Genomic DNA, 12,851 nt, shown 5'->3' with positions numbered 1-12,851 from the left:
TGCATGTAGAAATTTTTGAAATGGGGTATCTTTGTATGTGTATTTTCACCAAAAAAAAAGGTTGAGAAGTTAGAGAGTTGATATGTTGTGGCGTTGTTAACCAATGTCATAAAACAACATGTGTAGTTCTGTTTCATGAGAAACTATTTGTTCTGTAAACCTTCACCTGAAGTACAATAAAAAAAAAATTAAAAAAAAAAAAAAAAGTCCACATCCCAATCCTAATCCTGTGAATATATTAGGTTACATAGCAAAGAGGAATTAAGGTTGCTAATCAGGTGTCCTTAAAATAGGAAGGTTAATTTGGATTATTGCTTATTAAAAAAAAAAAATGCCATCAAGTCGATTTCAACTCATAGCAACCTTATAGGGCAGGGTAGAACTGCCACATAGGATTTCCAAAGAGTGGCTGGTGGATTCAAACTGCCAACCTTTTAGTTAGCAGCCAAACGCTTAACCACTGCACCACCAGGGCTCCTTATTGCCCATAGAATCCTTCAGTATTGCAATTTGAGGCTTGAATTTTTTTCTTCAGTTCTTTCAGCTTGAGAAGTGCCTAGCATGGTTATCTCTTGGTTTTCTATCTCCAAGTCTTTGCGCGTTTCGAGCCGCCCTTTGAAATCTTCTGTTCAGCTCTTTTACTTCACCATTTCTTCCTTTTGCTTTAGGTACTCTGTGTTCAACAGCAAGTTTCAGAGTCTCTTCTGACATCCATTTTGGTCTTTCTTTCTTATCTTTTTGATGACCTTTTGCTTTCTTCCTGTACGATTTCCTTGGTATCATCCCACAATTTGTCTGATCTTCAGTCATTAGCGTTCAGTGTGTGAAATCTATTCTTGAGATGGTCTCTAAATTCAGGTGGAATACACTCAAGGTCGTGTTTTGGCTCTCGTGGACTTGTTTTAGTTGTCTTCAGCTTCAACTTGCATATGAGTAATTGATGGTCTGTTCCATAGCCGGCCCCTGACCTTGTTCTGACTCATGGTATTGAGCTTCTGCATTGTCTCTTTCCACAGATGTAGTCGATTTGATTCCTGTGTATTCCATCTGGGCGAGGCCCACGTATATAGTCACTGGTTTTGTTGTTGAGAAAAGCTATTTGTGATTAATTAAGTCATTGGTTTTGCAAAATTCTGTGATGTGAAGTCCAGCATCGTTTCTATCACCAAGGCCATATTTTCCAATTACTGATCCTTCTTCTTTGTTTCCAACTTTTGCATTCTAATCACTAGTAATTATTAATACATCTTGATTGCCTGTTTGATCAATTTCAGCCTGCAGAAGTTGGTAAAATCTTCAGTTTCCTCATCTTTGGCATTTGTGGTTGGTATGTAAATTTGAATAATAGTCTAATTAACTGGTCTTCCTTGTAGGCATATGGATATTATCCTATCACTGACAGTGTTGTACTTCAGGATGGATCTTGAAATGTTCTTTTGGGTGATGAATGCGATGCCATTCCTCTTTAGTTTGCCATTCCTAGCATAGTAGACCATATAGTTGTCCAATTCAGAATGGGCAATACCAGTCCATTTCTGCTCACTAATGCCTAGGATATTGATCTTCATGCGTTCCATTTCATTTTTTGACGACTTCCAATTTTCCTAGATTTATACTTCGTACATTCCATGTTCCAATTAATAATGGATGTTTGTAGCTGTTTCTTCTCATTTTGAGTCATGGTATATCAGCAAATGAAGATCCTGAGTTGGCTCAGGCTAGGCTTGGGCACCCCCAGGTCCACCTGCTATGCAGCCTCCACACTCCCTGCGTTCTCCAAGTTCACAGTCTCCGAGCCCCGACCTGCATTCTGATGAACTGCGGCAATGTTTGCCCCCAGGCTCCGAGATTTCTAGAAGACCAACTACTCCAGGTTCATGAACCAAAGAGTCCCTGCCCACAAGAGGTACCAGTCCACGGAGTAAGAACATGCGGCCAGCTGTGCCACTTGTGCTTTCTGGATCATTCCCAGCATCTTCAGCAGTTCCAACCTCTACTTCCTTTTGAATGATGACTGGGAAACCGTTTCTGCCTGGATCTGTGGCTTCAGCCTCTGCGACCTCTTTGTGGTATCCACTCGGTTCCACACCATGTCTTAGAAGAAGAGCCAAGTGGTGGAGCACTGTTTGCACATGTTCTACTGGATGGTCATCTGCTTCTTCATAGCAGCCTCCTACGCACCGTGGCTGAACCCTCGAGAGCTGGAGCCGTGGGCCTCCTACATGCATTGGCTGGTCTGGATTATGGCCTCTGTGGGCACCATCTATATCTTCTTCTTCCATGAGCAGTACAAACTCCTGGAGCCGTTCTGCTGCATAGTAATGGGATTTTTCCCCACCCTTTCAATGCCCAGCACTGAGGGCATCTGAGAGCTGGTGACGGGGGGGTTCTTCTACTACTTGGGCATGGTATTCTTGAAGAGTGATGGGCAGATCCCTTTCACCCATGCCATCTGGCATCTGTTTGTGGCATTTGGTGCTGGTACTACTACTATGCTATCTGAAGATACCTCTGTCTGCTTAGTACCCTACAGGCCAAGATTTCCAAATGAGGTGGTTCAGACCCCATGGTACATTTGGGCTCTTGGAGCAGAACATCATGGAAGTGTTTCTGAGAACTTTGGTCCAGACTATAGTGCCCACACCTGTCTGCCCTCCCATGGGTATAGCTGTTGATGGGTCCGAGGTTATAGCCAGCCAGACCATCACTCTGGTCTCCGGTGAGAAAGAAGACAGTCACTTTTACCAAAGAGAAATTAACCTGTGATTTCTTTTTATTTTAGACAACAGTTTCATAATACAGCAGACATTAACATCTTTAAAAAAAAGAAAGAAGAAGGTCCCGAAAGCTTTACTCCATCCACATCATTAAAATCGATTCCACTTTGAGGAGGCAGTTCTTCCCCGGTTGGATTTTGCGTGCCTTCCAACCTCAGGGACTCATTTTCCAGCACTATACCGGACAATGTTATGCTGCTGTTTGTAAAGTTTTCACTGGCCAATTGTTTTTTTTTTAACAGTAGATCACCAGGTCCTTTTCCCTAGTCTGTCTTACTCTGCAAGCTCCCCTGAAACCTGTCCACCAGGGGTGACCCTGCTGGTATTTGAAATACTAGTGGCATAGCTTCCAGCATCACAGCAACACACAAGCCACCACAGTACGACAAACTGACAGATGAATAATTGCAATATTGAAGAATTCTTTGGACAAAATATTGAACAACACAGAAAGCATCAAAAGACAATGGAAGGAATACACAAAGTCACTCTACCAAAAGAACTAGTCGATGTTCAGCCATTGCAGGATATAGCATATGATCATGAACCGGTGGCACTGAAGGAGGAAGTCTAAGCTGCACTGAAGGCGTTGGCAAAAAACAAGGCTTCAGGAATTGATGGAATACCAATTGAGATCTTTCAACAAACAGATGCAATGCTGGAAGCGCTTACTCATCTATGCCAAGAAATTTGGAAGACAGCCACCTGGCCAACCAGCTGAAAGAGATCCACGTTTGTGCCCATTCCAAAGAAAGGTGATCCAACAGAATGCGGAAATTATCGAACAATATCATTAATATCACACACAAGTAAAATTTTGCTGATGATCATTCAGAAGCAGTTGCCTCAGTAAATCAACAGGGAACTGCCAGAAACTCAAGCTGGATTCAGAAGAGGATGTAGAACAAATGATATCATTGCTGATGTCACATGAATCTTGGCCGAAAGCAGAGAGTACCAGAAAGATGTTTACCTGTGTTTTATTGACTATGCAAAGGCATATGACTGTGGATCGTAATAAATCATGGATAACATTTCAAAGAGTGGGAATTCCAGAACACTTAATTGTGCTCATGAGGAAGCTGTACATAGACAGAGAGGCAATCTTTCAAACAGAACAAGGGGATACTGTGTGGTTTAAAATCAGGAAGGGTATGTGTCAGAGTTGTATCCTTTCACCATATTCAATCTATATGCTGAGCAAATAATCCAAGAAACTGGGCTATATGAATACAAATGGGGCATCAGGATTGGAGGAAGACTCATTAACAACCTGTGATATGCAGATGACACAACCTTGCTTGCTGAAAGTGAAGAGGACTTGAAGCACTTAATGATGAAGTGTGAGCCTTCACCTCAATGTAAAGTAAACAAAAATCCTCACAACTGGACCAATAAGCAACATCATGTTAAATGGAGAAAATATTGAAGTTGTCAAGGATTTCTTTTTAACTTGTATCTACGCCTATGGAAGCAGCAGTCAGTAAGTCAAACAACGAATTGCACTGGGCAAATCTGCTGCAGAAGACTTCTTTCAAGTGTTAAAAAACAAAGATTTCACTTGAAAGACTAAGGTGCACCTGACCCAAGCCATGGTGTTTTCATTCTCCTCATATGCATGTGAAAGCTGGAGAATAAATAAACAAGACCGGAGAAGAATTGACACCTTTGAATTATGGTGTTGGCAAAAAATATTGAATATACTACGGACTACCAAAACAATGAACAGATTTGTCTTGGAAGAAGTACAACCAGACGGCTCCTTAGAAGCAAGGATGGTGAGACTTTGTCTCATGTACTTTGGACATGTTATCAGGAGGGATCAGTCCCTGGAGAAGGACATCACGTTTGGTAAAGTAGAGGGTCAATGAAGAAGAGGAAGACCCTCGATGAGATGGATTGACACAGTGGCTGCAACAGTGGGCTCAAACATAGCAACAATTGTGAGGATGGCCCAGGACCAGGCAGTGTTTTGTTCTGTTGTGCAGAGGGTCGCTATGAGTTGGAACTGACTCTGTGGCACCTAACAACAAACAACAACAATCTGGATTATCTGAGTGGGCCCAGTATAGTCACAAGGGTCCTTTAAAATGGAAGAGGAAGGCAGAAGAGGAGTCAGAGGAAGATGTGACTCTGAGAGAGGTCATAGTGATGCAATGTGAGAAGCGACTCAACCACCATTGCAGGCTTTGAAAATAGCTGGAAAAGGCAAGGAAACCGACTCTCCCCTAAAGCCTCCAGAAGAAATGTAACCCTGCTAACACCCTAATTTTAGCCCAGGGAGACCCATGTCAGACTTTTAACCTACAGGTAATAAATCTGTGTTGTTCTAAGCCACCCAGCTTGTGGTCATTTGTTATAGCAGTATTAGGAAACTAATACAGAGTAGGTGAGGAGAGTCAGCTGTGTAGACAACTCTTTAAAGAAATTTTGCTGTGAAAGAAAGAAGAAAGAGAGACTGGGACATGCAGGATTGTGTGTTTTGAAATGCGAGCAGTTTTGTGTTTTCAAATTTTCACGTTATTTGTGTGATTATTGTGTAATTTTTATGCCTTTCAGAGATGCAGCATCAGAGTGCTTCATCTGGCACTCCAGATACCATCACATAACAATTTTTTGAAAGCAAGTTAATTGCATTTGAATAAAAATCGGATGTATCTGTAATTTTAAAACTTGAGGACTGCACGAAAACATCAATTATGTAAGAAAATGTACATTGTCTGTAGACAGTTGTATGGCGGCACACTTAATTTCCCTTTAGCTTAATCCTGACTCAAACTAACTGGATACTGCAACATAGATATTTCAGAAGTATCTGTGAAGCATATAACATATATGTTATAAATCTTGAAAATACGCTTATATTGAAAGAATAGATAAGTCAGGACACCATAAATTTTATGTTTATTTTTAAATCATTAAAATTAAACCTAGAAGTATTTTTGAATTCTATAAATTGTAATTGATGTCTATCAGTAGTTATATAATGATGATGATGATGATGATAATAATAATAATAAAAACAGTTGTAATTGAGTCAGTTCCGACTCATGGCGACTCCAGGTATGTCAGAGTAGAACTGTGCTCCACGGGATTTCGATAGCTGATTTTTTGGAAGCAAATCACCAGGCCTTTCTTCTGAGGTGTCTCTGGGTGGACTCAAACCTCCAACATTTTGGTTAGGAGCGGAATGAGTGCCTTAACCATTTACACCACCCAGGGACTCCCATAATAATAGTAAGCACCGCTATAGGACAGAGTAGAACCACCCTATAGGGTTTCCAAGGAGCGGCTGGTAGATTTGAGCTTCCAACCTTTTGGTTAGCAACTGTAGCTCTTAACCATTGCACCACCAGGGCTCCATAATAATAATAGTTACCATTTAATAAGTGCTTACTGTATGTCTGACTTAGCCTTAACCTTCAATATCTCATATAGTCCCCCAGACAGTCCTGTATGAGAAATTGAGTCATTATGTGCATAAAGAAGATCATTTAATAAATCAAAAGAATCGAGATATAATCATTTTTATATAACAGAGAAATTTCTTTTAGGCTAGTCAAGTAACCAGTAGTCTATACAAGGATTATATAGGGTATTCTGTTGTATGAACTGTAAATAAATCTCAGTATAATGATAAAATAGTTTTTTTTGGAAGAGTACATTCATGAAATTTGGCTAACAGCTTCCAAGAACATATATCAGATTTATTCCCTACCTGTTACTTCTAAATATTGTCATGAAACTGTTCTTCAGTTATGAACCCAAGTCTTTAGACTTACTCTGAACCTTCTTGGCAGGGGAGAGGAGATCAGAACTTAAGAGATGTGTTCATCGAGAAAAGTGCCCATACTATGTTATTACTGGTTCCCTTTGCCGTTTTCCCCTTCTTTCCTGCTGCCCGTTGGCCCATTTCAGTAGCTGCAGTTTTTAGCGATTGCAGTATTCACCTATTTCTTTCTACTCTTTATTGATGCTAAAACTTGAAGAATCTACCCTAATACTGCTATGTGGCTCTAGTAGTCAGTTATTGGAATGTTACGTTTATTCATCTCTTGCAACAAATATTAGTGACCACATTGTATTTACTAGTGTTAAGCCCTGTAACTAGCAGGGAAATTGCCCTGGGACTTTGATCTGCCTCCTTGGTGTCAGACTGCAACTTCCCTGCAGCATACACTTAAATTAGCTTCTGGAATAAAAGAATAAAATATGTAATAAGAGAGGTACGCGTCTATTTACGGACTGTACTTTCTGTAAAGTACAGCCCATAATTTTGTACTTACCTACTATTTTGGAAGCTTTGGAGTTTCTTTTTAATAACTTTAGGAATTTTCTTATGTTTTTCCCCTACTCATCTTCCTCTACTAACCCTTTCCATTGTTCTCTATGAGCAACCCTGCTGTGCACAGGCTCCTTAAATCTTCACCAAGACTGCTTTATTTATCCTCTTGTCTTAAGTAAAATCTCTTATTCTAGAATGTTACTTCTCCAGCAGCCCCTTTCAAAGAAGACCATCTATCTTCCCATTCTTTCTTGTACTCAACAAAGTGATGATAGTTAAACATCACTTTAAAAAATCATTTCTCAACATAGTTTTGTTTTTGAAAGAGCTTTTTAAATCCCCTTTCCTCCATCTTGTAGTTAACTGACTTCTAGGACACATGTGGAGCCACCACCCGGCTGTCAGTGGAGGCTTGTCTGTTGCTGTGATGCCGAACAGGTTTCAGTGGAGCTTCCAGATTAAGATGGTCTAGGAAGAAAGTCCTGGTGATCTACTTCCAAATATCAGCCAATGAAAACCCTATGGAGCACAACAGACTGGGGCAACATTTAGTTCTGTTGTGCATGGGATTGCCATGAGTTGGAGGCCAACTCAACGGCAGCTAATAACAGCAAGGACACATGCTTGTCTTTTCCAGTGATTTATTCATCAGGCTTAGTTTCCCTCCCCCGTATCCTTCCTTCACCTTCCACAGTTTCAGTAGTTACATTGATGAGACGCTCTACACTTTGCCAACTTCTTTGACGTCTGTCCCTTTGCCCTTTCCTTCATTTTAGCCATTTACAAGCACAGCCACACATTGGGCCTTACAACTCTAAGACCTCAAAATCAGATTTCTTCTTTGACCATGATCTTCCATTTTTCCTCTTCCTCACTCCCCAAGCCTGTTCTTTAATCCCCTTTGAGCCCCACCTTCCCGCAAGTCTTTCCTGTTCCTCTTCGCTTCCTTTGGGTTTCGCTTGTATCCTCCTTGGCCTGGATTCAACCACCTCGAGTCTGTCTTGTCTGGCACACTACAATTGCTTGCCCTCCTAACCTTCCTCCTCACCTGACATGGCAGTCGCTTTGTTTACTCTCTGAACTTTCTTTTTCCAGTACCAGGTTGCTAAGCTTTGCTCATATGTCATCAAAATGTGTCCCCTGCATCTGGCACAGAATTTATACTGACAGTCTCAACAGAACTTTGCAGGAGATTAGCACACGTCTTACTCCTCTCTTGCAGACTGCATTTGAGCTTTCCCAGCCTCCTCCTGGTCTGAAGTGATCTGAGATGACCACTGGTCCTACTTCCACTGAAAGTACATCAAGTCCAGCTGCTGCAAACTCTCAGATTGTCTTCCCCTCTTCTTTCTTCTGCACCTTAAAATTTCTCTCTCTTGGAGATGCCTATCAGATTGGCAAACATTAAAGATATTGATCGGCTGCTAACCAGGTTGGCAGTTCAAATCCACCTTGGAAACCCTACGAAGCAGTTCTACTCTGTCCTGTTGGGTCACTATGAGTCAGACTCGACTTGATGGCAATGGGTTTTTTTTTACAGTAAGAACTTTATTTTTAAAAAGAAAAAGAAAACATTCACTCACAGTTGGTGAGGGGTATAAATTGCTCCTTTTTTGAAGAAAGTCCTTACCGAAATTGGCAGCAGTTATCAAAATTGAATATGTAAGTATGTTTTGACTTAGCAATCCAGTTTTAAGAATCTGTCCTAACAGTCTGTACCTGCCCAAGTGGACAAATGCCTGTATAAAGGATGTTTCTTGCAATATTAAGTGCTTAAGTTTAGTATCATCCCTGGCAGATAGCAATCCGTCAGTGGTGGTTGTATTAAAATAAAGCCTAGAAAAGTGTAAGATGAGACTGAAACATCTTGTTGTGCCAGAACCAAAACCATTCCCAAAGCCCACTCTTCAGACAAAGATTAGACTGGACTATAAAACATAAAATGATACTCATGAAGAGTGTGCTTCTTAGTTCAAGCAGATACACAAGACCAAATGAGTAGCTTCTGTCTGGAGGCAGGATGAGAAGGCAGGAAGGGACAGGAACTGATTGAATGGACACAGAAAACCTGGGGTGGAAAGGAGGAGTGTGCTGTCTCAGTATAGGGATTGCAACTAGTGTCACATAACAATATGTGTATAAATTTTTGTATGAGAAATTAACTTGAGCTGTAAACTTTCACCTAAAGCACAATCTAAAAAAAATACAGCCAAGAAAACCCTACTGTGTCACACATGGCATCACCATGAGTTGGAATTGACTTCATGGCAGCGAGTTTGGTTTTATGTCTAATTTTGAGCATCAAATCTGATGAGCCTTCCAACACAAATTAATTGTGAAAAGCATGCAAGATAGATGAATAACTTGAGCAAATATATGGCATTATTGACTCTAAGCCATTTAAATAATTGAAGGACAGAATAGTTGATTTTGAGGCAGTTTTTCTGATAGTGATTAACAAGACCAACTGCCTGCTGAGGCTGCTCCTGGTAAATAACAGTAAAACCATATGGAGGAGGAGGGAAGCAACTGTAACATAGCATTTGAAATCACTGTCTTTGGAGTCAGGCTGCCCATATTCATAATCCATATTCTCCCACTTACTAGTTGTTTAACTCTGGATGATGTATTTAGCCTCCCTGAATTTCTCTTTTCTCTGAGGATGATAATAGTACTTGTCTCTTGGGGTTGTTTATGAGGATCAAATTTGTTATATCTAAATAGAATGGGCACATAGAAAGTGCTCAATATCCATAATTGTTGTTATTACTTCTTTGTCTAGTCTCGGTAGCAGTGAGCTGTGTTAAAATACATATTTTAAAGGATGGCAGGCAAACTCTTGTTTTACATCACTTCATTCTTATCTGTCGGAAGCTTTTTCCTACTTACTCTGACGGTCTGGGGCTATTAAGATGCTGCTTCTGTATCCACATCAGTAGCCAGGATGTTTTCCTTAGTCTGTTTTCCTTGCATGTGCACAGAGGCAAAAAGTTGAAGGAATATCAAGAAAAACTGAACAACCGCATGTTGTTTCTGACAATTTTCCCATAATAAAGAGAATAAAAATAGTCAGTATTGGCTTAAAAAAAAAAAAAAACTTAGACTTGCAATTTGTTGTAGAAGAAATTGGCAGAGATGTGAGAACGAATTTCCCAAAAATCTAATGGATGCATAATTTTGACAGAAGAGTTATTCATGGTAAACCAGTTGGCATGGATTAAGAGCCTTCCAGACAAAGTAGACCTTAAATAATTTGAATAGTAGACAGTTTTCACTCAGGTGCTTTATTCAATCTGAGCTTTTAAATCAGTCTTTTATATGAAGAAATGTAATTCATGCCCAATTGGAAAGGGGCTAGTAGTAAAAAAGGTAGAGGGGGTTTTTCTTGAGTTATAAAGCTGGGAATAATTTGTCCTCTCAGATGTCAGTAAGGATATGGGCTTTCATGATGTCACTCACCACATTTATACCACTGGTAACTATCTCAGAATCTGCCTCCGTTTCCCAATTCTGATGCGTCTTTCGAGAGAACAGATATTTTGTAATTCAACACAAATTTAGTAATATCCATGATGGTCTTTTCCAAAGTTTTCTTTATTTGTTCTTTCACTGCCTGGCTAAAAATTTTTTTTTAGTTTCAAGGGCGAGCCCCAACCTTAGTAGAGTTGCTGGGTCTTTCTTGATAAACCAGCAGTGTAAAGACCCAGAGACAGAGTTTCAGCATATCCTCACTAGTCACATCTTGTTGAAAATGAAAACCCTGCTCCATTTCACTCTTTTAAGCTCTGAATTCCACCAGTCCAATTGTAAATACAGCTAAGCTCTAGGGTACCTTTGCCAAGCAAGGGTAAAAGTCAGGGAGAAGTGTTGTAAGTGCTCGGGGGAGCACGGCAATGGGTGTGTATGCGCAGGCTATGGTGAAGTTATGGAGCTGGCCCTCAGGGCAAAGCTGCAGTACTTACCCAGGTGCTTCCCCTGTGCTGTCACTTAGCACTGATTGGTTTGTAAATAATATGATGGGAACCCTTACATTCAAATTCATGATGTTACCTTGAGGGTGCTGTTGCTTCAACTTTTATTTTGGCTCACAACTCCTCATCTGAATCTGATAAAAGCTGTGGACCCTCTCTTCTCAGGAAAAAAAATGTTTACATGCTTACATATATTCAAAAAAATAGCACATAATTTCAGGAGATTTACATGAAGCACTTTCAGGGTGGTTCATGGAACCTCCTCTTAATGCTTTAAAACTGGCCGCAGGAAATCAATCTTCCCTTTCCTTAAACGGACCCAGTAGGGCTCTCTTGAACTTCCTACCAGTCTTAGAATACATGTTTCAGGATGATGATGATGATAACTACCATTTATTGAGGTTTTACTTTTTGTAAGACACTGTGCGAAGCATTCCTCATATCCAAAAGTAAACTCTGGATCAAACCTATTCTCACAGCCTTCCCCATCTCAAGGTAATACTAACTCCCATCTTTTAAGTTGCTCAGACTAACTGAATCAGACCAATCCTTACCACCATCACTGTTGTCACAAAGGTGACACCTAACCACCATCATATCTCACCTTGTTTATTGCAGGTGATCTCCCTACTTCTACCCTTGCTCTTCTCAACACAGTAACTAGAGTGAGTGATCCTATTAAAATGAAAGTCATATCATACCAGTCTTCTACTCCGAACCCTCCAGTGACTTCCCTTTTCATTCAGAGTAAAAGATGAAATCCTTGCAATGCCCAGGGCTTTTGTGCTGCACAGCCCAAGGGCCAATGTTAACACAGACCACAGTATATGTTACAGTGTATGGCAGACACAGCAGCCCTAATGATGCTGTACAAGGCCCCACATAATCTGCCCTCCTGCCCACCCTCTAATTCATGTATCTCTGTGACACTGGCTCTCCTATTTTTTTCTTATTCACTCTACTGTAGCCGTATTGGCCTTTTTCCTGATCCCTGAATACACCAGGCCCACTCCTCTCTCAGGGTCTTTGTACTGATTGTTACTTCTGCTTCAAACAGTCTTCCCCCAAATATCTACTTAGCACATGTCCTCACCTTCTTAAAGTATTTGCTCAAAAGTCACCTTGATGAGACCTACACTGACCACCCTTCTTAAAACACAATCGCCACCCCTACCGGGGCACCCCTTATCCCTCTTTCCCTGCTCTGTTTTTTCCATAGCAATCATCACCTTCCAACATACGAATAAGATTTCATTTACTTGTGTTTCTCTCCTCCCACTGGAATGTAAGCTTCACTGGGATAGGGCTTTTTTTCCTGTTTGGTTCAGTGCTATATGTACAGTGCTGAGGGTTCAAATGTCTATTGAATGAATGAAAAACCATAGGAAGATCTATTCTTGTTTTATAAAAATGGATTTAGATTCAGAGACGTTAAGCAACTTGCTCAAAGTCACACAATTGGTAAATGGTATAGCTAGGATTTGGGACTTGGTTCTTTCTGACACCAAAAGCCTGTGTTCTTACCTACTGCATTGGTTTCCCTTTCTACAGAGAAAAATATTTCTCTCCAGGAATATACAAAAATAAGAAGTCAAGATATAGTACAGGAGTGGCAGTTTTACAGGGCTGAGGAAACAGGTTTGGGGCTAACCAAGTGACTACAGACTGTGGGGAGGGGAAATCCTAGAAAGAAGGGAACCACAAGTGAGGTAGTTCAAAAATCTACGTGCAGACTTCCAGTAAATCTTTGACTGATATCTCAATAGTGAATGCATAGGGCTCTAAGTAGCACAGACAAAATCAATAGCCAGAAAGCTG

At 40.6% G+C, this 12,851-nt stretch overlaps 1 protein-coding gene and 1 pseudogene across 5 annotated transcripts in view; both read left to right on the top strand.

Moving 5' to 3' along the window:
• The window catches only part of RPS6KA5 (ribosomal protein S6 kinase A5), a 184,952-nt gene that overhangs the window by 102,103 nt on the left and 69,998 nt on the right, over window positions 1–12,851 (top strand). The gene's annotated exons all lie outside the window — the stretch shown is intronic.
• Window positions 1,695–3,077, top strand: LOC105756291 (monocyte to macrophage differentiation factor 2 pseudogene; annotated as a pseudogene).

The sequence above is a fragment of the Trichechus manatus genome, unplaced genomic scaffold, assembly GCF_000243295.1.
Source record: "Trichechus manatus latirostris isolate Lorelei unplaced genomic scaffold, TriManLat1.0 scaffold00045, whole genome shotgun sequence".
Lineage (NCBI taxonomy): Eukaryota > Metazoa > Chordata > Mammalia > Sirenia > Trichechidae > Trichechus > Trichechus manatus.
This window is presented reverse-complemented; position numbering and strand designations above follow the sequence as displayed.